We start from the raw sequence: 27,918 nt of genomic DNA on the forward strand, positions 1-27,918 counted from the left end.
AGGGCAAGCGGGCAAAAGGCCAGTCATATCTGCCCCGGGGTAGAGGAAAGGGAAAAAGACTGCAGCAGACAGCCTCTTCCCAGGAACAGAAGCCCTCCACCGCTTCTGCCAAGTCCTCAGCATGACGCTGGGGCCTTACAAGCGGACTCAGGTGCGGTGGGGGGGTCGTCTCAAGAGTTTCAGCGCGCAGTGGGCTCACTCGCAAGTGGACCCCTGGATCCTACAGGTAGTATCCCAGGGGTACAGATTGGAATTCGAGACGTCTCCCCCTCGCAGGTTCCTGAAGTCTGCTTTACCAACGTCTCCCTCCGACAGGGAGGCAGTATTGGAAGCAATTCACAAGCTGTATTCCCAGCAGGTGATAATCAAAGTACCCCTCCTACAACAGGGAAAGGGGTATTATTCCACACTATTTGTGGTACCGAAGCCAGACGGCTCGGTGAGACCTATTCTAAATCTGAAATCTTTGAACACTTACATACAAAGGTTCAAATTCAAGATGGAGTCACTCAGAGCAGTGATAGCGAACCTGGAAGAAGGGGACTATATGGTGTCCCTGGACATCAAGGATGCTTACCTTCATGTCCCAATTTGCCCTTCTCACCAAGGGTACCTCAGGTTCGTAGTACAGAACTGTCATTATCAGTTTCAGACGCTGCCGTTTGGATTGTCCACGGCACCCCGGGTCTTTACCAAGGTAATGGCCGAAATGATGATTCTTCTTCGAAGAAAAGGCGTCTTAATTATCCCTTACTTGGACGATCTCCTGATAAGGGCAAAGTCCAGGGAACAGTTGGAGGTCGGAGTAGCACTATCTCGGGTACTGCTACAACAGCACGGGTGGATTCTAAATATTCCAAAATCGCAGCTGATCCCGATGACACGTCTGCTGTTCCTAGGGATGATTCTGGACACAGTCCAGAAAAAGGTGTTTCTCCCGGAGGAGAAAGCCAGGGAGTTATCCGAGCTAGTCAGGAACCTCCTAAAACCAGGAAAAGTGTCAGTGCATCATTGCACAAGGGTCCTGGGAAAAATGGTGGCTTCTTACGAAGCGATTCCATTCGGCAGATTTCACGCAAGAACTTTTCAGTGGGATCTGCTGGACAAATGGTCCGGATCGCATCTTCAGATGCATCAGCGGATAACCCTGTCTCCAAGGACAAGGGTGTCTCTTCTGTGGTGGCTGCAGAGTGCTCATCTACTAGAGGGCCGCAGATTCGGCATTCAGGATTGGATCCTGGTGACCACGGATGCCAGCCCGAGAGGCTGGGGAGCAGTCACACAGGGAAGAAATTTCCAGGGAACGTGGTCAAGTCTAGAGACTTCTCTCCACATAAATATACTGGAGCTAAGGGCAATTTACAATGCTCTATGCCTAGCAAGACCTCTGCTTCAAGGTCAGCCGGTGCTGATCCAGTCGGACAACATCACGGCAGTCGCCCATGTAAACAGACAGGGCGGCACAAGAAGCAGGAGGGCAATGGCAGAAGCTGCAAGGATTCTTCGCTGGGCGGAAAATCATGTGATAGCACTGTCAGCAGTGTTCATTCCGGGAGTGGACAACTGGGAAGCAGACTTCCTCAGCAGGCACGACCTCCACCCGGGAGAGTGGGGACTTCACACGGAAGTCTTCCACATGATTGTGAACCGTTGGGAAAAACCAAAGGTGGACATGATGGCGTCCCGCCTCAACAAAAAACTGGACAGGTATTGCGCCAGGTCAAGGGACCCTCAGGCAATAGCTGTGGACGCTCTGGTAACACCGTGGGTGTACCAGTCAGTGTATGTGTTCCCTCCTCTTCCTCTCATACCCAAGGTACTGAGAATTATAAGACGGAGAGGAGTAAGAACTATACTCGTGGCTCCGGATTGGCCAAGGAGGACTTGGTACCCGGAACTTCAAGAGATGCTCACAGAGGACCCATGGCCTCTGCCGTTAAGAAGGGACTTGCTTCAGCAAGGACCCTGTCTGTTCCAAGACTTACCGCGGCTGCGTTTGACGGCATGGCGGTTGAACGCCGGATCCTAAGGGAAAAAGGCATTCCGGAAGAGGTCATACCTACCCTGGTCAAAGCCAGGAAGGAGGTGACCGCACAACATTATCATCGCATTTGGCGAAAATATGTTGCGTGGTGTGAGGCCAGGAAGGCCCCCACGGAGGAATTTCAACTCGGTCGATTCCTGCATTTCCTGCAAACAGGAGTGTCTATGGGCCTCAAATTGGGGTCCATTAAGGTTCAAATTTCGGCCCTGTCGATTTTCTTCCAGAAAGAATTGGCTTCAGTTCCTGAAGTCCAGACATTCGTCAAGGGAGTACTGCATATACAACCCCCTTTTGTGCCTCCAGTGGCACCGTGGGATCTCAACGTAGTTCTGGGATTCCTCAAATCACATTGGTTTGAACCGCTCAAATCTGTGGATTTGAAATATCTCACATGGAAAGTGACCATGCTGTTGGCCCTGGCCTCGGCCAGGCGAGTGTCAGAATTGGCGGCTTTGTCTCACAAAAGCCCATATCTGATTTTCCATTCGGACAGGGCAGAACTGCGGACTCGTCCCCAGTTTCTCCCTAAGGTGGTGTCAGCGTTTCACCTGAACCAACCTATTGTGGTGCCTGCGGCTACTAGGGACTTGGAGGACTCCAAGTTGCTAGACGTTGTCAGGGCCCTGAATATATATATTTCCAGGATGGCTGGAGTCAGGAAAAGTGACTCGCTGTTTATTCTGTATGCACCCAACAAGCTGGGTGCTCCTGCTTCTAAGCAGACGATTGCTCGTTGGATTTGTAGTACAATTCAGCTTGCACATTCTGTGGCAGGCCTGCCACAGCCAAAATCTGTAAATGCCCATTCCACAAGGAAGGTGGGCTCATCTTGGGCGGCTGCCCGAGGGGTCTCGGCTTTACAACTTTGCCGAGCTGCTACTTGGTCAGGGGCAAACACGTTTGCTAAATTCTACAAATTTGATACCCTGGCTGAGGAGGACCTGGAGTTCTCTCATTCGGTGCTGCAGAGTCATCCGCACTCTCCCGCCCGTTTGGGAGCTTTGGTATAATCCCCATGGTCCTGACGGAGTCCCCAGCATCCACTTAGGACGTCAGAGAAAATAAGAATTTACTTACCGATAATTTTATTTCTCGTAGTCCGTAGTGGATGCTGGGCGCCCATCCCAAGTGCGGATTGTCTGCAATACTTGTACATAGTTATTGTTACAAAAATCGGGTTATTATTGTTGTGAGCCATCTTTTCAGAGGCTCCTCTGTTATCATGCTGTTAACTGGGTTCAGATCACAAGTTGTACAGTGTGATTGGTGTGGCTGGTATGAGTCTTACCAGGGATTCAAAATCTTTCCTTATTGTGTACGCTCGTCCGGGCACAGTATCCTAACTGAGGCTTGGAGGAGGGTCATAGGGGGAGGAGCCAGTGCACACCGCCTAGTCCTAAAGCTTTTACTTTTGTGCCCTGTCTCCTGCGGAGCCGCTAATCCCCATGGTCCTGACGGAGTCCCCAGCATCCACTACGGACTACGAGAAATAGAATTATCGGTAAGTAAATTCTTATTATTGCTGTCATTACAAATGGACTTTTCTCTGACATCCTAGTGGATGCTGGGGTTCCGTAAGGACCATGGGGAATAGACGGCTCCGCAGGAGACTGGGCACACTAAAAGAAAGATTTGGTACTACCTGGTGTGCACTGGCTCCTCCCTCTATGCCCCTCCTCCAGACCTCAGTTAGATTTCTGTGCCCGGCCGAGCTGGATGCACACTAGGGGCTCTCCTGAGCTCCTAGAAAGAAAGTATATGTTAGGTTTTTTATTTTACAGTGAGACCTGCTGGCAACAGGCTCACTGCAACGAGGGACTAAGGGGAGAAGAAGCGAACCTACCTGCTTGCAGCTAGCTTGGGCTTCTTAGGCTACTGGACACCATTAGCTCCAGAGGGATCGACCGCAGGACCCGTCCTTGGTGTTCGTTCCCGGAGCCGCGCCGCCGTCCAGAGAAGGATTAAGGCTCTGGGGGGCCCGGGGCACTTCAGAGAGCGAGGCCCCTAATTAAAAGGCAGGCAGCTGATTTTATATATATATATATATATATATATATATATATATATATATATATATACATACATACACACACACACGTAAACATACATACACATAGAAATACAAATACATATATACACACGCATCTACAGTATGTTTACATATACTGTATATGCACACACAGATATATACACAGATAAAGATATATACAGATATATGGTTAGGCCCTGAGGACGGGGTTGTCCCCGAAACATGTCGGATTAAACTAACTGCATTTTCGTTACTTCAAGTCTGCTGAGTGCCGCTCATTGTTACCTACACTGCAGATATATATATATATATAAAAATACTAACAAACGTGAGCTATAATTATACAGCCAGCCTTACTTTTGCTGGCAGGCTGCTGTAGCACAGGAGACAGGAGAGTGAGTGTTCGTTCCTCTCCTTCTCCAAACACTGCTCCGTACTGCTGCCATTCCCTACACTACATTCTCTCATACAGCCTGCGCGCTCAGACGGTGACTGAGCCGCAGGCTGTTACACTATTGGACAGCTGAGCCGTCGCTCAGCTGTCCTGTACTGATAGGCGGCGCCGGAGCCACGGCTCAGGTGTTAGGTTGCCAGGGCAACCAAACGGGAGCCGGAAATGCAGCGCAGCGCCGCAGATCGGTAAGAGCTCCGATCTGCGGCGGGGGGCCCTTTTAGGAAGGGGGGCCCGGGGTACATACCCCCCGGGCCCCCCCCTTAATCCGGCTCTGCCGCCGTCCCCCTTACAGAGCCAGAAGCATGAAGATGGTCCGGAAAATCGGCGGCAGAAGACTTCAGTCTTCACCAAGGTAGCGCACAGCACTGCAGCTGTGCGCCATTGCTCCTTATACACACTTCACACTCCGGTCACTGAGGGTGCAGGGCGCTGGGGGGGGGGGCGCCCTGAGCAGCAATAAAAACACCTTGGCTGGCAAAATAATCACAATATATAGCCCCAGAGGCTATATATGTGATAATTACCCCTGCCAGAATCCATAAAAAAGCGGGAGAAAAGTCCGCGAAAAAGGGGCGGAGCTATCTCCCTCGGCACACTGGCGCCATTTTCTCTTCACAGTGTAGCTGGAAGACAGCTCCCCAGGCTCTCCCCTGTAGTTTTCAGGCTCAAAGGGTTAAAAAGAGAGGGGGGGCACTAAATTTAGGCGCAATATTGTTTATACAAGCAGCTATTGGGGAAAATTCACTCAGTGATAGTGTTTATCCCTACATTATATAGCGCTCTGGTGTGTGCTGGCATACTCTCTCTCTGTCTCCCCAAAGGGCTGTGTGGGGTCCTGTCCTCAGTCAGAGCATTCCCTGTGTGTGTGCGGTGTGTCGGTACGGCTGTGTCGACATGTTTGATGAGGAGGCTTATGTGGAGGCGGAGCAGATGCCGATAAATGGGATGTCGCCCCCTGTGGGCCGACACCAGAGTGGATGGATAGGTGGAAGGTATTAACCGACAGTGTCAACTCCTTACATAAAAGGCTGGATGACGTAACAGCTATGGGACAGCCGGCTTCTCAGCCCGCGCCTGCCCAGGCGTCTCAAAGGCCATCAGGGGCTCAAAAACGCCCGCTCCCTAAGATGGCAGACACAGATGTCGACACGGAGTCTGACTCCAGTGTCGACGAGGTTGAGACATATACACAATCCACTAGGAACATCCGTTACATGATCCCGGCAATAAAAAATGTGTTACACATTTCTGACATTAACCCAAGTACCACTAAAAAAGGGTTTTATGTGTGGGGAGAAAAAGCAGGCAGTGTTTTGTCAAATGAGTGAATGAAGTGTGAAAAAGCGTGGGTTCCCCCAATAAGAAACTGGTAATTTCTAAAAAGTTACTGATGGCGTACCTTTTTCCGCCAGAGGATAAGTTACGCTGGGGGATATCCCCTAGGGTGGATAAGGCGCTCACACGTTTGTTAAAAAAGGTGGCACTGCCGTCTTCGGATACGGCCACTTTGAAGGTACCTGCTGATAAAAAGCAGGAGGCTATCCTGAAGTCTGTATTTACACACTCAGGTACTAGACTGAGACCTGCAGATAGTGCTGCTGCAGCGTGGTCTGTGACCCTGTCAAACAGGGATACTATTGCGAACATAAGAGCATATTAAAGACGTCGTCTTATATATGAGGGATGCACAGAGGGATATTTTGCCGGCTGGCATCCAGAATTAATGCAATGTCCATTCTGTCAGGAGGGTATTAGAGACCCGACACTGGACAGGTGATGCTGACTTTAAAAGGCACATAGAGCCTTATAAGGGTGAGGAATTGTTTGGGGATGGTCTCTGGGACCTCGTATCCACAGCAACAGCTGGGAAGAAATTTTTTTACCTCAGGTTTCCTCACAGCCTAAGAAAAGCACTGTATTATCAGGTACAGTCCTTTCGGCTTCAGAAAAGCAAGCGGGTCAAAGGCGCTTCCTTTCTGCACAGAGACGAGGGAAGAGGGAAAAAGCTGCACCAGTCAGCCAGTTCCCAGAATCAAAATTCTTCCCCCGCTTCCTCTGAGTCCACCGCATGACGCGGGGGCTCCACAGGCGTAGCCAGGTACGGTGGGGGGGCCGCCTCAAAAATTTCAGCGATCAGTGGGCTCGCTCACAGGTGGATCCCTGGATCCTTCAAGTAGTATCTCAGGGGTACAAGCTGGAATTCGAGGCGTCTCCCCCCCCGCCGTTTCCTCAAATCTGCCTTGCCGACAACTCCCCTCAGGCAGGGAGGCTGTGCTAGAGGCAATTCACAAGCTGTATTCCCAGCAGGTGATAGTCAAGGTGCCCCTACTTCAACAAGGACGGGGGACTATTCCACACTGTTTGTGGTACCGAAACCGGACGGTTCGGTGAGACCCATTTTCTCTGACGTCCTAGTGGATGCTGGGGACTCCGTCAGGACCATGGGGATTAGCGGCTCCGCAGGAGACAGGGCGCCAAAATAAAGCTTTAGGATCAGGTGGTGTGCACTGGCTCCTCCCCCTACGACCCTCCTCCAAGCCTCAGTTAGGTTTTTGTGCCCGTCCGAGCAGGGTGCAATCTAGGTGGCTCTCCTAAAGAGCTGCTTAGAAAAAGTTTTTAGGTTTTTTATTTTACAGTGAGTCCTGCTGGCAACAGGCTCACTGCAACGAGGGACTTAGGGGAGAAGAAGTGAACTCACCTGCGTGCAGGATGGATTGGCTTCTTAGGCTACTGGACACCATTAGCTCCAGAGGGATCGAACACAGGCCCAGCCATGGAGTCCGGTCCCGCAGCCGCGCCGCCGACCCCCTTGCAGATGCCGAAAAGTGAAGAGGTCCAGAAACTGGCGGCAGAAGACTTTTCAGTCTTCATGAGGTAGCGCACAGCACTGCAGCTGTGCGCCATTGTTGTCACACACTTCACACCAGCGGTCACGGAGAGTGCAGGGCGCTGCAGGGGGTGCCCTGGGCAGCAATGAGAATACCTTGTTCTGGCTAAAAAATACATCACATATAGCCTCTGGGGCTATATGGATGTATTTAACCCCTGCCAGGTCTCACAAACTCCGGAGAAGAGCCCGCCGAAATAGGGGGCGGGGCCTATCTCCTCAGCACACAGCGCCATTTTCCTGCTCAGCTCCGCTGCGAGGAAGGCTCCCAGGACTCTCCCCTGCACTGCACTACAGAAACAGGGTAAAACAGAGAGGGGGGGGCACTTTTTTGGCGTTTTTTGATATATATTAAGCTGCTATAAGGGAGACAACACTTCTATAGGGTTGTTCCTATATATTTATAGCGCTTGGGTGTGTGCTGGCAAACTCTCCCTCTGTCTCCCCAAAGGGCTAGTGGGGTCCTGTCTTCGATAAGAGTATTCCCTGTGTGTCTGCTGTGTGTCGGTACGTGTGTGTCGACATGTATGAGGACGATGTTGGTGTGGAGGCGGAGCAATTGCCGGTAATGGTGATGTCACCCCCTAGGGAGTCGACACCGGAATGGATGGCTTTGTTTATGGAATTACGTGATAATGTCAGCACATTACAAAAATCAGTTGACGACATGAGACGGCCGGCAAACCAGTTAGTACCTGTACAGGCGTCTCAGACACCGTCAGGGGCTGTAAAACGCCCTTTACCTCAGTCGGTCGACACAGACCCAGACACGGACACCGAATCTAGTGTCGACGGTGAAGAAACAAACGTATTTTCCAGTAGGGCCACACGTTATATGATCACGGCAATGAAGGAGGCTTTGCATATCTCTGATACTGCATGTACCACAAAAAGGGGTATTATGTGGGGTCTGAAAAAACTACCTGTAGTTTTTCCTGAATCAGACGAATTGAATGAAGTGTGTGATGAAGCGTGGGTTAACCCCGATAGAAAACTGCTAATTTCAAAGAAGTTATTGGCATTATATCCTTTCCCGCCAGAGGTTAGGGCGCGCTGGGAAACACCCCCTAGGGTGGATAAGGCGCTCACACGCTTATCAAAACAAGTGGCGTTACCGTCTCCTGAAACGGCCGCCCTCAAGGATCCAGCGGATAGGAGGCTGGAAACTACCCTGAAAAGTATATACACTCATACTGGTGTTATACTGCGACCAGCCATCGCCTCTGCATGGATGTGCAGTGCTGGGGTGGTTTGGTCGGATTCCCTGACTGAAAATATTGATACCCTAGATAGGGACAGTATTTTATTGACTTTAGAGCAATTAAAGGATGCTTTTCTTTATATGCGAGATGCTCAGAGGGATATTTGCACTCTGGCATCGAGAGTAAGTGCGATGTCCATATCTGCCAGAAGAAGTTTATGGACGCGACAATGGTCAGGTGATGCGGATTCCAAACGGCATATGGAAGTATTGCCGTATAAGGGGGAGGAATTATTTGGGGTCGGTCTATCGGATTTGGTGGCCACGGCAACAGCCGGGAAATCCACCTTTTTACCTCAGGTCCCCTCCCAACAGAAAAAGACACCGTCTTTTCAGCCGCAGTCCTTTCGTTCCTATAGGAACAAGCGGGCGAAAGGACAGTCATATTTGCCCCGAGGCAAAGGAAAGGGTAAGAGAGTGCACCAAGCAGCTTCTTCCCAGGAGCAGAAGCCCCCCCCGGCTTCTGCAAAGCCCTCAGCATGACGTTGGGGCTTTACAAGCGGACTCAGGGGCGGTGGGGGGTCGACTCAAGAATTTCAGCGCACAGTGGGCTCACTCACAGGTGGACCCCTGGATCCTGCAGATAGTATCTCAGGGTTACAGGTTGGAATTCGAGAAGTCTCCCCCTCGCCGGTTCCTAAAGTCTGCTCTGCCAACGTCTCCCTCAGACAGGGCGACGGTATTGGAAGCCATTCACAAGCTGTATTCTCAGCAGGTGATAGTCAAGGTACCCCTCCTACAACAGGGAAAGGGGTATTATTCCACACTATTTGTGGTACCGAAGCCGGACGGCTCGGTAAGACCTATTCTAAATCTGAAATCTTTGAACCTGTACATACAAAAATTCAAGTTCAAGATGGAGTCACTCAGAGCAGTGATAGCGAATCTGGAAGAAGGGGACTTTATGGTGTCCCTGGACATCAAGGATGCTTACCTGCATGTCCCAATTTGCCCTTCACATCAAGGGTACCTCAGGTTCGTGGTGCAAAACTGTCATTATCAGTTTCAGACGCTGCCGTTTGGATTGTCCACGGCACCTCGGGTCTTTACCAAGGTAATGGCCGAAATGATGTTTCTTCTGCGAAGAAAAGGCGTATTAATTATCCCTTACTTGGACGATCTCCTGATAAGGGCAAGGTCCAGGGAACAGCTGGGGGACGTAGTAGCACTAACCCAAGTAGTGCTGCAACAGCACGGGTGGATTCTGAATTTTCCAAAATCTCAATTGACCCCGACGACACGTCTACTGTTCCTGGGAATGATTCTGGACACGGTTCAGAAAAAGGTGTTTCTTCCGGAGGAGAAAGCCAGGGAGTTATCCGAACTTGTCAGGAACCTCCTAAAACCAGGGAAAGTGTCTGTGCATCAATGCACAAGAGTCCTGGGAAAGATGGTGGCTTCTTACGAAGCGATTCCATTCGGCAGATTCCACGCAATAAATTTTCAGTGGGATCTGCTGGACAAATGGTCCGGATCGCATCTGCAGATGCATCAGCGGATAACCTTATCGCCACGGACAAGGGTGTCTCTTCTGTGGTGGTTGCAGAGTGCTCATCTGTTAGAGGGCCGCAGATTCGGCATACAGGACTGGGTCCTGGTGACCACGGATGCCAGTCTGAGAGGCTGGGGAGCGGTCACACAGGGAAGAAACTTCCAGGGAGTATGGTCAAGCCTGGAGATGTCTCTTCACATAAATATACTGGAGCTAAGAGCGATTTACAATGCTCTAAGCCTGGCAAAACCCCTGCTTCAGGGTCAGCCGGTGTTGATCCAGTCGGACAACATCACGGCAGTCGCCCACGTAAACAGACAGGGCGGCACAAGAAGCAGGAGAGCAATGGCAGAAGCTGCAAGGATTCTTCGCTGGGCGGAAGATCATGTGATAGCACTGTCAGCAGTGTTCATTCCGGGAGTGGACAACTGGGAAGCAGACTTCCTCAGCAGACACGATCTACACCCGGGAGAGTGGGGACTTCATCCAGAAGTCTTCCACATGATTGTGAACCGTTGGGAAAAACCAAAGGTGGACATGATGGCGTCTCGCCTCAACAAAAAACTGGACAGGTATTGTGCCAGGTCAAGAGACCCTCAGGCAATAGCTGTGGACGCTCTGGTAACACCGTGGGTGTTCCAGTCAGTGTATGTGTTTCCTCCTCTGCCTCTCATACCAAAAGTACTGAGAATTATACGGCAAAGGGGAGTAAGAACGATACTCGTGGCTCCGGATTGGCCAAGAAGAACTTGGTACCCGGAACTTCAGGAGATGCTCACGGAAGATCCGTGGCCTCTACCTCTAAGACGGGACCTGCTTCAGCAGGGACCGTGTCTATTCCAAGACTTACCGCGGCTGCGTTTGACGGCATGGCGGTTGAACGCCGAATTCTAAGGGAAAAAGGCATTCCGGAAGAGGTCATTCCTACACTGGTAAAAGCAAGGAAGGAGGTGACTGCACAACATTATCACCGCATTTGGAGAAAATATGTTGCGTGGTGTGAGGCCAGGAAGGACCCCACGGAGGAATTTCAATTGGGTCGATTCCTACATTTCCTGCAAACAGGATTGTCTATGGGCCTCAAATTGGGGTCCATTAAGGTTCAAATTTCGGCCCTGTCGATTTTCTTCCAGAAAGAATTGGCTTCAGTTCCTGAAGTCCAGACTTTTGTAAAAGGAGTACTACATATACAGCCCCCGGTTGTGCCCCCAGTGGCTCCGTGGGACCTTAATGTAGTTTTGGATTTTCTCAAATCCCATTGGTTTGAGCCACTCAAATCGGTGGATTTGAAATATCTTACATGGAAAGTAACCATGCTACTGGCCCTGGCTTCAGCCAGGAGAGTGTCAGAATTGGCGGCTTTATCGTATAAAAGCCCATATCTGATTTTCCATTCGGACAGGGCAGAACTGCGGACGCGTCCTCATTTTCTGCCTAAGGTGGTGTCAGCGTTTCACCTGAACCAGCCTATTGTGGTGCCTGCGGCTACTAGCGATTTGGAGGATTCCAAGTTGCTGGACGTTGTCAGGGCATTGAAAATATATATTTCAAGGACGGCTGGAGTCAGAAAATCTGACTCGCTGTTTATACTGTATGCACCCAACAAGCTGGGTGCTCCTGCTTCTAAGCAGACGATTGCTCGTTGGATTTGTAGCACAATTCAACTTGCACATTCTGTGGCAGGCCTGCCACAGCCTAAATCTGTCAAGGCCCATTCCACAAGGAAGGTGGGCTCATCCTGGGCGGCTGCCCGAGGGGTCTCGGCATTACAACTCTGCCGAGCAGCTACGTGGTCGGGGGAGAACACGTTTGTAAAATTCTACAAATTTGATACCCTGGCTAAAGAGGACCTGGAGTTCTCTCATTCGGTGCTGCAGAGTCATCCGCACTCTCCCGCCCGTTTGGGAGCTTTGGTATAATCCCCATGGTCCTGACGGAGTCCCCAGCATCCACTAGGACGTCAGAGAAAATAAGATTTTACTTACCGATAAATCTATTTCTCGTAGTCCGTAGTGGATGCTGGGCGCCCATCCCAAGTGCGGATTGTCTGCAATACTTGTACATAGTTATTGTTACAAAAAAATCGGGTTATTATTGTTGTGAGCCGTCTGTTCAGAGGCTCCTACGTTTGTCATACTGTTAACTGGGTTCAGATCACAAGTTGTACGGTGTGATTGGTGTGGCTGGTTTGAGTCTTACCCGGGATTCAAAATCCTTCCTTATTGTGTACGCTCGTCCGGGCACAGTATCCTAACTGAGGCTTGGAGGAGGGTCATAGGGGGAGGAGCCAGTGCACACCACCTGATCCTAAAGCTTTATTTTTGTGCCCTGTCTCCTGCGGAGCCGCTAATCCCCATGGTCCTGACGGAGTCCCCAGCATCCACTACGGACTACGAGAAATAGATTTATCGGTAAGTAAAATCTTATTTTAAATTTGAAATCCTTGAACACATACATAAAAAAATTCAAGTTCAAGATGGAATCGCTCAGGGCGGTTATTGCAAGCCTGGAGGAGGGGGATTACATGGTATCCCTGGACATCAAGGATGCTTACCTACATGTCCCCATTTACCATCCTCACCAGGAGTACCTCAGATTGCCATTACCAATTCCAAACACTGCCGTTTGGACTGTCCACGGCACCGAGGGTCTTTACCAAGGTAATGGCAGAAATGATGATACTCCTTCGAAAAAAGTGTTTCTCCTGCAGGAGAAAGCCAAGGAGCTGTCATCTCTAGTCAGAGACCTCCTGAAACCAAAACAGGTATCGGTGCATCACTGCACACGAGTCCTGGGAAAAATGGTAGCTTCTTACGAAGCAAAATTCCATTCGGCAGGTTCCATACAAGAACCTTTTAGTTGGACCTCTTGGACAAGTGGTCGGGATCGCATCTTCAGATGCATCGCCTGATAACCCTGTCTCCAAGGACCAGGGTATCTCTACTGTGGTGGCTGCAGAGTGCTCATCTTCAAGAGGGCCGCAGATTCGGCATACAGGACTGGGTCCTGGTAACCACGGATGCCAGCCTTCGAGGCTGGGGGGCAGTCACACTGGGAAGAAATTTCCAAGAACTTTGGTCAAGTCAGGAGTCGTCCCTACACATAAATATTCTGGAACTGAGGGCCATTTACAATGCCCTAAGTCTGGCAAGGCCTCTGCTTCAAAACCAGCCGGTACTGATCCAATCAGACAACATCACGGCAGTCGCCCATGTAAACCCACAGGGCGGCACAAGAAGCAGGATGGCGATGGCAGAAGCCACAAGGATTCTCCGATGGGCGGAAAATCACGTCTTAGCACTGTCAGCAGTGTTCATTCCGGGAGTGGACAACTGGGAAGCAGACTTCCTCAGCAGACACGACCGACACCCGGGAGAGTGGGGACTTCATCCAGAAGTCTTCCAACTGTTGGTAAACCGTTGGGAAAGGCCACAGGTGGACATGATGGCGTCCCGCCTAAACAAAAAACTAGATATTGCGCCAGGTCAAGGGACCCTCAGGCAATAGCTGTGGACGCTCTAGTGATACCGTGGGTGTACCAGTCGGTTTATGTGTTCCCTCCTCTGCCTCTCATACCAAAGGTACTGAGAATAATAAGAAAACGAGGAGTAAGAACGATACTCGTGGTTCCGGATGGGCCAAGAAGAGCTTGGTACCCAGAACTTACAGAAATAATATCAGAGGACCCATGGCCTCTGCCGCTCAGACAGGATCTGCTACAGCAGGGGCCCTGTCTGTTCCAAGACTCACCGCGGCTGCGTTGGACGGCATGGCGGTTGAATTCCGAATCCTAAAGGAAAAGGGCATTCCGGAGGAAGTCATTCCTACGCTGATAAAAGCCAGGAAAGAAGTAACCGCAAACCATTATCACCGCATTTGGCGAAAATATGTTGCGTGGTGTGAGGCCAGGAAGGCCCCTACAGAGGAATTTCAGCTGGGTCGTTTTCTGCACTTCCTACAGTCAGGAATGACTATGGGCCTAAAATTGGGTTCCATTAAGGTCCAGATTTCGGCTCTGTCGATTTTCTTCCAGAAAGAACTGGCTTCACTACCTGAAGTTCAGACTTTTGTAAAGGGAGTGCTTCATATTCAGCCCCCTTTTGTGCCTCCTGTGGCACCTTGGGATCTCAATGTGGTGTTGAGTTTCCTAAAATCACATTGGTTTGAACCACTTAAAACCGTGGATCTCAAATATCTCACGTGGAAAGTGGTCATGTTATTGGCCTTGGCTTCGGCCAGGCGTGTGTCAGAATTGGCAGCTTTGTCATGTAAAAGCCCTTATCTGATTTTCCATATGGATAGGGCAGAATTGAGGACTCGTCCCCAATTTCTCCCTAAGGTGGTATCGGCTTTTCACTTGAACCAACCTATTGTGGTGCCTGCGGCTACTAAGGACTTGGAGGATTCCAAGTTACTGGACGTAGTCAGGGCCTTGAAAATTTATGTTTCCAGGACGGCTGGAGTCAGGAAAACTGACTCGCCTTTTATCCTGTATGCACCCAACAAAATAGGTGCTCCTGCTTCTAAGCAGACTATTGCTCGCTGGATTTGTAGCACAATTCAGCTGGCGCATTCTGCGGCTGGATTGCCGCATCCTAAATCAGTAAAAGCCCATTCCACGAGGAAGGTGGGCTCATCTTGGGCGGCTGCCCGAGGGGTCTCGGCTTTACAACTTTGCCGAGCTGCTACTTGGTCAGGGGCAAACACGTTTGCTAAATTCTACAAATTTGATACCCTGGCTGAGGAGGACCTTGAGTTCTCTCATTCGGTGCTGCAGAGTCATCCGCACTCTCCCGCCCGTTTGGGAGCTTTGGTATAATCCCCATGGTCCTTACGGAACCCCAGCATCCACTAGGACGTCAGAGAAAATAAGAATTTTCTCACCGGTAATTCTATTTCTCGTAGTCCGTAGTGGATGCTGGGCGCCCATCCCAAGTGCGGATTGTCTGCAATACTTGTATATAGTTATTGCCTAACTAAAGGGTTATTGTTGAGCCATCTGTTGAGAGGCTCAGTTGTATTTCATACTGTTAACTGGGTTAAATATCACGAGTTATACGGTGTGATTGGTGTGGCTGGTATGAGTCTTACCCGGGATTCAAAATCCTTCCTTATTGTGTCAGCTCTTCCGGGCACAGTATCCTAACTGCGGTCTGGAGGAGGGGCATAGAGGGAGGAGCCAGTGCACACCAGGTAGTACCAAATCTTTCTTTTAGTGTGCCCAATCTCCTGCGGAGCCGTCTATTCCCCATGGTCCTTACGGAACCCCAGCATCCACTACGGACTACGAGAAATAGAATTACCGGTGAGTAAATTCTTATTTTTACTGTCTCATCAAGATGATGTCATCAAAAGGACCAAAAGGGAGGGGTGGGGCCTGCTCACAGCATTGCAGCAATGGACGCTGGTGCAGTAGCTGTGTCTAGCATGGAGTCGCAGACTGTTTGCAATAAAAGCTGCTGCAATAAAAATATCGGTGTGTACCCAGCGTGACTTCAGAGTGTTTTGTTTGCAAGCTGCCTCAATGCCTGCATGTGCCCAGCGTAGTGTTGTAGCTGCTGCAATAGATGTGCATCCGCGTTTGTTTGCTGCTGCAGTGCCTGCATGTGCCCAGCGTGTCTCCCAGGGATGACATCATCTTCCAGTGCCCCAGAAGCACCAATCAGCGTCTCAGAGCGTTACTCGGGTCTGAAAACACGTGTAATGACCGTTTCCACTGCATCGTTATCCGTGTCATTACCGTGTTCTACCCAGGTAAATAGCCGGGTAGGATTCCCGGGTCACTCAACCCGTGTTGACCCGTTTCCACCTACTAAAAACCCGTGTCGATGCGCCCCCCCGTGCAAAAACAAGGGTAAAAACAGCTAGTGGAAAAGGGGTACAAGTGTCCCCTTGTGCAGTCACTGTGAGGAGCTCTGCTGTGTATGGTAATGAGGATAGGCATGCAGCACGCAGACCTGGGGGTACATTTACTAAGATGGGAGTTCTATTTAAGATGGGATGTTGCCCATAGCAACCAATCAGATTCCAGGTATTATCTTCTAGAAGGTGCTAGATAAATGAGAAGTAGAATCTGTTGGGCAACATTCCATCTTAAATAGAACTCCCATCTTAGTAAATTTACCCCCTGGTCACCAAGTGTCCCTTTGAACAGTCACTGTGAGGAGCTCTGTTGTACATGGTAATGCAGCACACAAACATGTTCACCAAGTGTTCTAGATCATAGATCCCATATCTATTACTCATATTTACAGTGCATGGAGAACTCACAGCCAACTAGATTCACCAGTGTTTGGCTTATCCGTAATCCCTTTATCTCCAGCAAGAAAGCTGACAATACAGAAGCTTGAGAACATGACACAGGAAGAAAGGTGGCAGACCCAAGTCCCTGAGCTTGCTGACAGCCTACCCAGACATTGTTCCAGGCACAAGGGAGGTCAGTGTGCCCCACATTCACGTCACTGGGTGAGGGCCTCAATGTTGTCAGGGTAATCTACAGCTACGTTTAAAATTCAAACAGAGGTGCCACATTATAGTCAGCAGGGTTTATACAAGCATGTGACAGCTAATCAGACTAATGACCTATATTAAGATGTAATTTACATGACCGCATTCTGCATTCGGAGATGTGATGATTTAGTGTTTGTGCTGCAGCGTTTCAGCAGTACAGCAGGAGCAGCAGAGCACTGTGTCCCCCCCACCCCCCTTTCTCCTCCTGATCCTACAAGCCCTGCTCAATAATGTGTACCGGCCCTGACCAGTAACCACATACAAATATCCAATCACCCAGGGACCGGAGGGGAGGACGCAGGAGGGAAATCGCAGACTACAGGGCAGAGAAATCCTGGGAAAGTGATGTGAGGACCCTGGGAACAATCCCATACAGTTAGGCAGATTCCTGTACATCACATTATCTATCTATCTATCTATCTATCTATCTATCTATCTATCTATCTATCTATCTATCTATCTATCTATCTATCTATCTATCTATCTATCTATCATCTATCTCGTCTCATAACGGAGCCTGATGTTTGTGATGTGTGGGTAATGAGAATGCTCTCAGGGCCCAGACTGCTCATCCATCCATGATTTGTCACACACTGTGGTTGGCTGGGAATCAGCAGCTATAATATGCTTGAACGGTTCTCTAGATATTAACCTACCATGAGCCAGGTATCGCTTCCCTTCTCAATGAGAAGAGTACAGTCCGATGCACTTCATATAGGATCAGCTGCACCTTGAGGTGGGGTGTAATTCATAGGGTCGACCACTATTGGTCGACATGATTTGAAGGTCAACATGGTCTCTGGGTCGACATAAAAGGTTGACATGAGTTTAAAAAAAAAAATTGGTGTAGTTTACTCCGCAGAGTGACGGGGAACCCCAATTAGTGCACCGTGTTCGCTCGACATGCTTCGGGCAAGGTTACCGTTCCCAATTGTAGTCCACGTGGATCGTAAACCATGATAAAGTTTAAAAAAAAATGTGAAAAACTCATGTCGACCTAGGACATGTCGAACTAGAGACCATGTCGACCAATAGTGGTCAACCTAGACATTGTCGACCTAAGTGTGGTGGCCCTAGAGACCGGATTCCCTTGAGATGGGATATGCAGAAGGCCATTGGCTACAGTGCATGGAGATATAGAAGAAGATACTAATCTGGGTCAGGTGGTCCTTAGTATGTACTGGCGGAGGAAATAACTGGCTGTAGCATCATTGTGCCGCTTCCTGAATCACCTGGACGTTTGTTCCCACACTGTATTATTTCTGTGGCAGACGAGCGATCTACATAGTCACGTGTTCTGTCTCATGTACTTTCCCTACATGATCTACAGATTTAGATTGTTTCCAGATTTGCACTTTTTTTTTCTTCCTTTCTTTGATTTTGTTTTTGGGGTCTTTCAACAAACAGATGTGGTTACATCCCCAGTGTTTGCTCAGATTGTCTCTTTGGGCCGTGGATTGGGAAGGTCACCCTTGAGCGTGAGAAAAGATGGCCAAGAGAATGACAAAAGAGAAAAATCCCATATGTACACAGGATGCTCAGTCCTGCCAGGAGTTAGCCTCACATTAGTTCCCTACATTACATCACAGCGAAGCCTTTGGCAGGAGCCGAGAGAGAGTGAATGAGAGGACGGTGAATGTACCGCAGTGGATTTGGGCCAGCAGGATTTGAACTGCTGCCACGAGCAGCATCCATTTAATCTCCGCTGTACAGATGGATTCATCCTTTTGATCCAATTTTTAATCGCTCGGAGATAACTCTATCTGAAGATGAGTTTATTGTGCGGCACGAGTGGTGCTTCCGAAACGGAATGAGAAAATGCATCCCACTTTTTGGTGAGTCTCTATACCCTGTAATCTACAACACAATATTAATGCTACTGCTTTCATTTATTTAGTTATGCTGTATGGCGGTGGTTCCCCAACTTCTTTGAATCACGGCTCCCTAGGGTATCAGAATTATTTTTGACTGCACATCGCGGCCAAAAGTTTTCTTACTGAGAATTTTTGAATTTTTATTTATTTAAGTAAATTATGTTTATATGTCATCCTTACGTTGTGTAGTGAGGGACAGGATTTGCTTCTGTTTGTCCACATATTTTATGATTGGAAGCTACCAGCACTGGTTTTGCCTATAACATTGACCATAAATAATTTGAGTTGGTCCTGGACTGCCAATCCAAGGCCCCCCTGCAAGTGCCTCGAGGGACCCCAGGGTGCCACAGCGCACAGGGCCAGATGTATTAAGCCCGGAGAAGTGATAAAGCAGTGATAAGTACAAGGTGATAACGCACCAGCCAATCCGCTCCTAACTGCCAATTTACATATTGGAGCTGACTGGTTGGTGCGTTATCACCTTGCACTTATCACTTTTTTATCCCTTCTCCAGGCTTAATACATCTGCCCCAATGTTTGAGAACCACTGCTGTAACGTAATGAAGAAAACCCCTGATGGGAATGGATAAGTGACATGTTGGAAAGCTCTGTTATTTGACAGAAATAGGATGTGATTTATGTTGCTAGCTGAGGGGCTCATTAGTGTGATAAATCTGCCTGATTTCTGCTGGACTTGCATAGGGACATCTAGTACACAGGTGCATTGCTCGCACCTTCCCGACGTACTACCCCTAATACAGCATTTCTGGACTGTCTGCCACTGTAATGGTGTCTGCCGCGATGTGACAGATCGTTTTAGCAGCAACTGCTGTTGACAGTAATATGACAAATGAACCTTCATTAATGGGCAGCATTCAAGCAAACATAAAGGGTTATTTTTTTTATCTCCTCCGGATGCAAAGGCTGTCAGACAACTTCATCTAAAGCAGATCTGCGGGACAAAAGCTGTTTGCTTAAAGATGTTAAGTGATGCGCAAAGCGAATACCAGATAGCCCGCACAGTGCTAGATCATAGCCCGCACAGTGCTAGATCATAGCCCGCACAGTGCTAGATCATAGCCCGCACAGTGCTAGATCATAGCCCGCACAGTGCTAGATCGTAGCCCGCACAGTGCTAGATCGTAGCCCGCACAGTGCTAGGTCGTAGCCCGCACATTGCTAGGTCGTAGCCCGCACAGTGCTAAATCATAGCCCGCACAGTGCTAGATCATGGCCCGCACAGTGCTAGATCATGGCCCGCACAGTGCTAGATCATGGCCCGCACAGTGCTAAATCATAGCCCGCACTGTGCTAGATCATAGCCCGCACAGTGCTAGATCATAGCCAGCACAGTGTAGATCGTAGCCCGCACAGTGCAGATCGTAGCCCGCACAGTGCTAGGTCGTAGCCCGAACAGTGCTAGGTCGTAGCCCGCACAGTGCTAGGTCGTAGCCCGCACAGTGCTAGGTCGTAGCCCGCACAGTGCTAGATCGTAGCCCGCACAGTGCTAGATCGTAGCCCGCACAGTGCTAGATCGTAGCCCGCACAGTGCTAGATCGTAGCCCGCACAGTGCTAGGTCGTAGCCCGCACAGTGCTAGGTCGTAGCCCGCACAGTGCTAAATCATAGCCCGCACAGTGCTAGATCATAGCCCGCACAGTGCTAGATCATGGCCCGCACAGTGCTAGATCATGGCCCGCACAGTGCTAGATCATGGCCCGCACAGTGCTAAATCATAGCCCGCACTGTGCTAGATCATAGCCCGCACAGTGCTAGATCATAGCCAGCACAGTGTAGATCGTAGCCCGCACAGTGCAGATCGTAGCCCGCACAGTGCTAGGTCGTAGCCCGAACAGTGCTAGGTCGTAGCCCGCACAGTGCTAGGTCGTAGCCCGCACAGTGCTAGGTCGTAGCCCGCACAGTGCTAGATCGTAGCCCGCACAGTGCTAGATCGTAGCCCGCACAGTGCTAGATCGTAGCCCGCACAGTGCTAGATCGTAGCCCGCACAGTGCTAGGTCGTAGCCCGCACAGTGCTAGGTCGTAGCCCGCACAGTGCTAAATCATAGCCCGCACAGTGCTAGATCATGGCCCGCACAGTGCTAGATCATAGCCTGCACAGTGCTAGATCATGGCCCGCACAGTGCTAAATCATAGTCCGCACTGTGCTAGATCATAGCCCGCACAGTGCTAAATCATAGTCCGCACTGTGCTAGATCATAGCCCGCACTGTGCTAGATCATAGCCCGCACAGTGTAGGTCGTAGCCCGCACAGTGCTAGGTCGTAGCCCGCACAGTGCTAGGTCGTAGCCCGCACAGTGCTAGGTCGTAGCCCGAGCAGTGCTAGGTCGTAGCCCGCACAGTGCTAGGTCGTAGCCCGCACAGTGCTAGGTCGTAGCCCGCACAGTGCTATAAGTTGTATGTCAGGCTCCTTAATTAGACTGTAATAAACCTTCTCATAGGTTTTGCTGTTTTGCTTTAAGCCTTCCTCTATGTTTTACATGCTTCCTGTGCTGTAACCCATATTGAACAAATCTGTACATATATTTATCACTGGGGCAGATGTATTAATTCATTATTTATTTATTTATTAGTAGTCTTATATAGCGCAGTATATTCCGTTGCACTTTACAATTAGAACAGCAGTAATAGGACAAAACTGGGTAAAAACAGACAGACATAGAGGTAGGAAGGCCCTGCTCACAAGCTTACAATCTATAGTATTAAGCCTGGAGAAGTGATAAACCAGTGATAAGTGCAAGGTGATAACGCACCAGCCAGTCAGCTCCTACCTGACATATTGATGCTGATTGGCTGGTGCGCTATCATCTTGCATTTATCACTGCTTTATCACTTCTCCAGGCTTAATACAGTGCATCTGCCCCACTGTGACCCTTAATAATGGTTCATATCTGATTCAGGTTCACAAGAGTTGAAATTTAGTAAATTGGGAAAGTGATGACTTTTCTTGCCCATTTGGTCTTTGTTTCAGGGCCAACATTGGTGGAACCACGTAATACTCTGGCTTCGTTGTTGTATACTGGCCTTTGAGCTTGCTGTAGCATATCATTTTTATTTCCGGGTGTTGCTTGTGCATGGCAGTCTAATGTGTATTGAGTATTTGGGGTGCTGTTGTATGGGGATGCGGTAGCATCCCGGCAGTCGGATCTCCGACGCCGGATCTCCGACCACTGACAGATATCCCGAAGGTAAATATCATGGTGACTGATGGACATTTCTAACTCCTACATTATTTGCTGGACATTTGTAGCTACTACATTATATGCTGTACATTTGTAGCTTCTAGATTGTCTGCCGGGCAATTTGTAGCTCCTGCATTGCATGCTTGGTATTTGTAGCTCCTACATTGTGTGCTGGGTATTTGTAGCTCCTACATTGTGTGCTGGGTATTTGTAGCTCCTGCATTGCGTGCTTGGTATTTGTAGCTCCTGCATTGCATGCTTGGTATTTGTAGCTCCTACATTGTGTGCTGGGTATTTGTAGCGCCTACATTTGTGTACTGTGCATATGTAGTTCATATATTATGCTGGGCTCTTGTAGCTCCTGCATTGTAGTGTTTCAGCTGGGCCCCTCGACCTTCCCAGTTTTAAAATGGCAAAATGTGCGGTGCCCTGCTGAAGAAGTTTGCCCCCTTGGGTGGGAAAAGTTGCGCTGTAGTTTGTCACCACCGGTGAATCTATTCAGTCAGGGAAGAACTTTGGAGCATTCCAGCATGTCCATAAGTACTGGACACGCCCTCAAGAGTGATGAATAGGGGGCGTGCCATGAGACCACGCCCACTCCCGAGCGGCTCCTTTCCGAGAAGTTCCCCCTTGATCGCCGGCGCCCTGCCCGCAGTTCACCCTACTGTAAACACTTAATTGTATGCTGGGCAACTTGTAGCTCCTGCATGGCTTGCTGGGCTTTTGTGGCTGCCGCTTATTATATTTGGTGATTGTTTCTGTATTTCATGAGTATAGAGTGATATAATGTAATGATAATAATAACATAATTTTCATTAAAGGTATGTAATGCCTGAGGGATAGTTGACTTAAAATAATATTGATGAGTACACTCCTTCACCAGCTCAGAGACCGGAATAAAAAGAACATACAGTCGTGCATGTGAAGATACGAGGTTCCCGATCACTCAGGCACGGTGGTAGATGAAAATGGTGGTTTATTGGGTAAAAAAAACAGCTCAGCACACTGGAGTAATTCAGTTCTGCATGACAGTCCCCGTAGTGAATCCTTGGCAGAACATCACCTCTTAGTCTAGGGTCAGTGACTCCTCTCTTCAGCCCTCACAATAGCCCACCTTTATCACACTCTCAATATCCCCCCCACATGGGAACGCTCCCTCCCCAAGGGAGTTGCAAAAGGTTCAGATTGGTGGGTTCTTTGCAATATCCAGCCCCCGCTAGCTCCCCCAAGTGTCCTCTCTCAGGTGACTCTGTCTGGCATAGCTCACAGTTAGACAATAGGGGAAAACAAAGATCACTTCTAAATAACAATTGTCTGGTCTACCTAACATGATGATCGATGTATGGTTTCCACAGATCTAGAATACACAGACTCATTCCCTTGGCGTAAGTGTAATGGGAGGCAGTTACAATACCGGCTGTAGGGATCCCAGCGCTCATGAGACGACGCCGGAATCCCGGCAGACGGCATTTTACTGATTGACGCCAGCCCGACACCCACCCGGTATTCCAACTCGGTTGGTGGGTCCACGCCATCAACTGAGTGGGAATAGAACCTGTGGTGAGTGTAGTGAGCCACCGGCCCGATGCGTGGCGAGCGCAGTTAGCTTGTGACGGGACTTGCTGCCTCGCAGATGGGATGCCGCTGTCGGTATATTGACAGCCGGCCTGCCGGTATATCATACCGGATCCAGTGTAACCGCTAACATAACACAATCTCATATATTACTAATATTAAGGCTGATTCAAACACAGTGTGGAGTGAGTAGGGACATCAACACACGCAAAGGGACGGATGTAATGAAATCCGAGTTGGCCGGAGGTGCGGGATACTTCATTACATCCAGCCCCAATACTGAATGTAGATCGTTATGTAAGGGGGCATGGGGATGAAAAGTACATATGAAACAGGTTTTGATGACGTGGGAAATGAGGCATAACTATATTGTCACAGACCTCTCATTTCCTCAGAGTGTTATATGCCTTTATAGAGAGAGAGACTGACCATGCTATCTGTTAGGCTCACCTGGTATAGGTGCGGATCACAGCACTGCAGGAATAACCATCCTGCTGGAACATTTTTACAGCTACCCCTTTCCCTGGAACCTGGATTGTCTCTCCTCCGTCTACTAAAGTGAACAGTCACTCTCAAACTGTGGTCACTGCTAAAGGGATAGACCTACTCTAATATTATCCATGCTGCGGATTAGACCTGACCGTTTCCAACTGGGTTATGTCTCTATAGCTTCTCCCAAATGTGAAGTTTATCCTATCGGAACTATCACTGTTGCACTCCTTGTGGCGGGTAATGCTCTCCAGGAGAATTCCCCGCTCTATTTGAAGTCCAGGAGGTCTCCTCAGTATCCTGGAGAGAAAGCAGCTATGCCCATAATCTATAAAATTGAATATCCGACCCATTAACTTTTAACTCTCCAAATTGTTTACTAATGAAGGTGAAATTAGCCGTAAACTACTTGTTATCCATCTTAAAATGGCAGTGGCAAATGGCACCGACAGTCTTCTGCCAATTACAGGTGGAGCACAAAAGATTCCCAGAACCCAGATTACAGCATCCGCAGATGGTGGTTCCAGGGCAGGAGGCAGCGGCATCTATCCACATGCCAGGTTCTGCTACTACTGCTGGACATTGCGAGCAATTCATACCAATATCCAGTCGTAGCTCTATCATTTCTACCAATTTGCAATAAACTACACATTTTAGTATTTGAAGAAACTCAGGACTAGAGCACACTGCCTGGACTTCCATTACACTCCTAGTGGACACTCTTGCTTGATTTAAATGTGTATCTGGAATCTCCCATCATTATATATTGCGTGTTTATGTATGTGTGAATATATACACGAGTTTGGTACGGGTGAGCGGCAGTCGGGATCCCGGCGGTCAGAATACCGACGCTGGGATCCCAGCCGCCAGAATGCTGACGGGGGCGAGCGCAACAAAGACACGCTGCGGGCTTGTTGCGCTCGCCACGGGTTCTATTCCCACTCTATGGGTGTCGTGTACACCCACGAGTGGGAATAGTCCTGGGACACTGCCGGCATTCTGGCGGCAGGGATCCCAGCGTCGGTATGCTGACCGCCGGGATCATAACTACATCCCATATACACACATACCTCAATTGTGAAGGTTTCCGGGTGGTAAACCATTCCCCAGCCTTATTTCCCAGAATTCCACTGTCAGTAAGGTTTGCCACCTGGCCAGTGTTTTACAGGTCTCTCCTCCAATGTTATTAATAGGTCAGGTGGAAACCCTTCTCGTCAGCAGAAAATAAATGACGCTCGCATAGTGTTGCTGAAACCTTCACTGCACAGAACGCAGGGGTAGAGGAATTTATCTTCCTGCTGTATTATATTGTGTCATAAACAGCCAGCTTCTGTTATTTCAGTACAGAAAACAGTTGGTTTGTTCTAATTCTAAGTGTTTTAATCATTTCACCTTTTGAGTTTGAATTCACTTTGGATGTCATATTCGGAAAACATGGTTTATATAAAGTAAAGGTCACAGAAAAAATAATAATAATAATAATAATATATATATATATATATATATATATACATGCTACAGGTACTTCTGTGTATACAAATCTATCAGGATTATATGGGGGGAATTCAATTGTGATGGGAGATAGTGGTGCGACAATTTAATTGTCCCCCGTCATCGTGCTGATGGCGCCCATATCAGTCGGGTTTAGACGCGTTAAGCGGCTAAACCCGACTAAACAAAAGTCCCGCTTGGGCGCCCAAATGGGTCACTTTTTACGAATTTCCGCTTGCCACCCCCGGGGATAGCGAGCTGAATTGAAGCAGAAACATTGGAATAGCTGCCGGCGGGTGCGCATGGGTGTGGGGCCCTGTGATTTCAATTGAATTCCCCCCCTATGAATGATGTCATGTGACACAGTGGACCTGAGTGAGAAAGGGCCAAACTAGATGGGCCAAACTGTTCTTATCTGCCGTCATATTCTATGTTTATTATTCACAGATGCAAATGCTAATCTCGGCCTTCACTGTGTGCTGCACTGTGCAATGGAGTGTATGAGCACGGGTCCAATGTATAGACAGACAGTGTGGTATAAGAGCTCTGCAGTAATTAGACAGACAGCCATTAGGTCAACCTCATAGTCGACAGGTTCAGAAAGTCGGCACGCAGTACATATGGTCGACTCAAGTTTTTTGGGATTTTCACATATTTGACAAATTTTGTGGGCTGTAGTTGTGGATATTAACCTGTGCGAGGTGCAGGGGTACACGTTTACACTGATTGTGGTCACTGATGATGAAACATACAAAATGACATCCCAAAAAAAAGGTTAAAAAATTAGTATCGACCATTTCCATGTTGACCGTATGATGTTGACCTATTGGCTGTCTGTCTAATTACTGCAGAGCTTTTATACTACACCCATGAGCGCTGAGATGTCCACTTTCAGGCTTTGTGGTCTGTGCAGTTGTGATGGAGATTATAACCGCTGCAACATTGACGCCACATCAGTAGCTCCATCGAGATTCGCGGTAGTCTAGGGTCTACTCTAGCTGCTCTCCTCATACCCAACTAACCATGTGCATGTGCAGTAAAGGTTTCCAGGACTTTTTGCACATGCACAGTAGCAAATATGCGCTCAGGTGCAGAAACATTGGGGGTCATTCCGAGTTGTTCGCTCTGTAAATTTCTTCGCATCGCAGCGATTTTCCGCTTAGTGCGCATGCGCAATGTTCGCACTGCGACTGCGCCAAGTAAATTTGCTATGCAGTTAGGAATTTTACTCACGGCTTTTTCTTCGTTCTGGTGATCGTAATGTGATTGACAGGAAGTGGGTGTTTCTGGGCGGAAACTGGCCGTTTTATGGGTGTGTGTGAAAAAACGCTACAGTTTCTGGGAAAAACGCGGGAGTGGCTGGAGAAACGGAGGAGTGTCTGGGCGAACGCTGGGTGTGTTTGTGACGTCAAACCAGGAACGACAAGCACTGAACTGATCGCAGATGCCGAGTAAGTCTGGAGCTACTCAGAAACTGCTAAGAAGTGTCTATTCGCAATTCTGCTAATCTTTCGTTCGCAATTTTAAGAAGCTAATATTCACTCCCAGTAGGCGGCGGCTTAGCGTGTGCAAAGCTGCTAAAAGCAGATTGCGAGCGAACAACTCGGAATGACCCCCATTAACCCTGAGTCACTCTCTGAATAAGGCCCAGTGTCACTGATAGACAGGTAGACAGACAGCTGTACATTCTTGGGCAGATATGTCTCAGTAGGTCAATGAACAGAGCGTGATGCTCTATATAGTGTGATGCTACTTTTCCCACCGGCTAATGTTGTGTTCTCTGTTTTATTTTTCAGAGGTGTGAGAGGAATCGGGTATCTTCTGGTGAACCCCTTCGACTGTGGTAAGTGTTGCAGATTTCAGATGTCACCTTATGTCTGACTGGTCTCACCTTGTATCACTGCTGGATGTACTATCCCTAATCACTGACTGATCTCACCTTGTATCACTGCCGCATGTACTGTCCCTAATCACTGACTGATCTCACCTTGTATCACTGCCAGATGTACTGTCCCTAATCACTGACTGATCTCACCTTGTATCACTGCCGGATGTACTGTCCCTAATCACTGACTGATCTCACCTTGTATCACTGCCGCATGTACTGTCCCTAATCACTGACTGATCTCACCTTGTATCACTGCCGCATGTACTGTCCCTAATCACTGACTGATCTCACCTTGTATCACTGCCGGATGTACTGTCCCTAATCACTGACTGATCTCACCTTGTATCACTGCCGCATGTACTGTCCCTAATCACTGACTGATCTCACCTTGTATCACTGCCAGATGTACTGTCCCTAATCACTGACTGATCTCACCTTGTATCACTGCCGGATGTACTATCCCTAATCACTGACTGATCTCACCTTGTATCACTGCCGCATGTACTGTCCCTAATCACTGACTGATCTCACCTTGTATCACTGCCGCATGTACTGTCCCTAATCACTGACTGATCTCACCTTGTATCACTGCCGGATGTACTGTCCCTAATCACTGACTGATCTCACCTTGTATCACTGCCAGATGTACTGTCCCTAATCACTGACTGATCTCACCTTGTATCACTGCCAGATGTACTGTCCCTAATCACTGACTGATCTCACC

The 27,918-nt window shown here is 48.9% G+C and overlaps 1 protein-coding gene across 1 annotated transcript in view; it reads left to right on the plus strand.

Annotated features, from left to right (window-relative positions):
- The window catches only part of ARHGAP32 (Rho GTPase activating protein 32), a 423,313-nt gene that overhangs the window by 119,776 nt on the left and 275,619 nt on the right, over nt 1-27,918 (plus strand). The window contains exon 2 of the mRNA XM_063943652.1: nt 27,103-27,149. The gene's annotated coding sequence lies outside the window, so the exon portion shown is untranslated. The remainder of the gene's footprint in view (nt 1-27,102; nt 27,150-27,918) is intronic.

This window comes from Pseudophryne corroboree, chromosome 10 (assembly GCF_028390025.1).
Source record: "Pseudophryne corroboree isolate aPseCor3 chromosome 10, aPseCor3.hap2, whole genome shotgun sequence".
NCBI lineage: Eukaryota > Metazoa > Chordata > Amphibia > Anura > Myobatrachidae > Pseudophryne > Pseudophryne corroboree.